Source organism: Macrobrachium nipponense, chromosome 1 (genome assembly GCF_015104395.2).
Source record: "Macrobrachium nipponense isolate FS-2020 chromosome 1, ASM1510439v2, whole genome shotgun sequence".
NCBI classification, from domain to species: Eukaryota; Metazoa; Arthropoda; class Malacostraca; order Decapoda; family Palaemonidae; genus Macrobrachium; species Macrobrachium nipponense.
The window spans coordinates 17,920,587-17,921,841 of NC_087200.1; positions in this window are offsets into that span (position 1 = coordinate 17,920,587).

Sequence of the window (1,255 nt, forward strand, 5' to 3'; positions counted from 1 at the left end):
GTTACATCTACAGGGCGGAGTAATAGCAACCACTGATCCAGTTAACCCTAATCGTTATTCAGACGGTTAAAATTACCGGAATATATTTAATAGTCTGCTTAATTCATATCTAAGTTTACGGATGAAAACAGAATATTTTGTATTTTCCTCTCCTATAATATTCCTTTTACAGATTTTTTTTACATATTTTAAGATTTGCTTGAATATTAATATGCTGCTAACATGAAACCACCCTGTTGTAGAGATGTAAGAATACTACCACCGTAGGTCCTGCGTGTCGTAAAAGGCGAATAAAAGGACAGCTGCTGCCTTGCAGTCTTACTTTTTTAGTAAAAGGCTAGGCTCACTACCAATAACTGTGGAAACTGCTGCCTTACAGTCTTGCTTTTTTAGTAAAAGGTTAGGCCCACTCCCAATAACTGTGGAAACTGCTGTCTTACAGTCTTGCTTTTTTAGTCAAAGGCTAGGCCCACCGCCAGCAACTGGAAAATGCTGCCTCGCAGTCTTACTTTTTAGTAAAAGGCTAGGCCCACCGCCAACAACTGGAAACTGCTGCCTTGCAGGTGAACTTTTTAGTCAAAGTTTAGTCAAAGGCGAGGCCCACCGTCAATAACTGTGGTTGATGACAGCACGGGCATGCTGTCGTAAAAACCCCTTTGCCAACTAATAAACCATGCATGATGTTGTAAGGAAAGGCGCATCCTTTACTTTAGGGATAACGGTGGGAAAGAAGAAGAAGAAGATGCTGCAAACATGAAACATAAATTTGAATAAAACAATACAAAAGATTTTGATGAGGAAATTTAATATATTATATAAGTGAGTGAAATGTTGCCATGAATTGCCTGCCTTACGCAAATTCGGCTCTCCGGTATCTTTTCTGACTTAACGATATTAAATCAGTCTCTCCTTTAATAAGAAACCTTTTATTACGTGTTTTTAGGTAATCCGTAGACGCCTAAACAACAGATGTGTCACTGTATACTTTGTCAACCCTATGCTTTCTGCTCTCATTTCATTATGCAAAAAGTTCCAGTAGCAGTAGCATAATAACAAAATGTAATAACATAGCCTCTAAGAAACTTTTTAGAACCCGCATTAAAAAATAAGAACAGAAATACATTTCTGTTCTTATTCAGCTCTAGATGCTTGAGAGAAATTAAAAGGAAAATTAAAGATAATTAGTGAATCATGCCAATGTCATTGGCTCCTCCTTGGTTATTACGTTTTTTAATCCAGAACAGCTGTTCTTTAT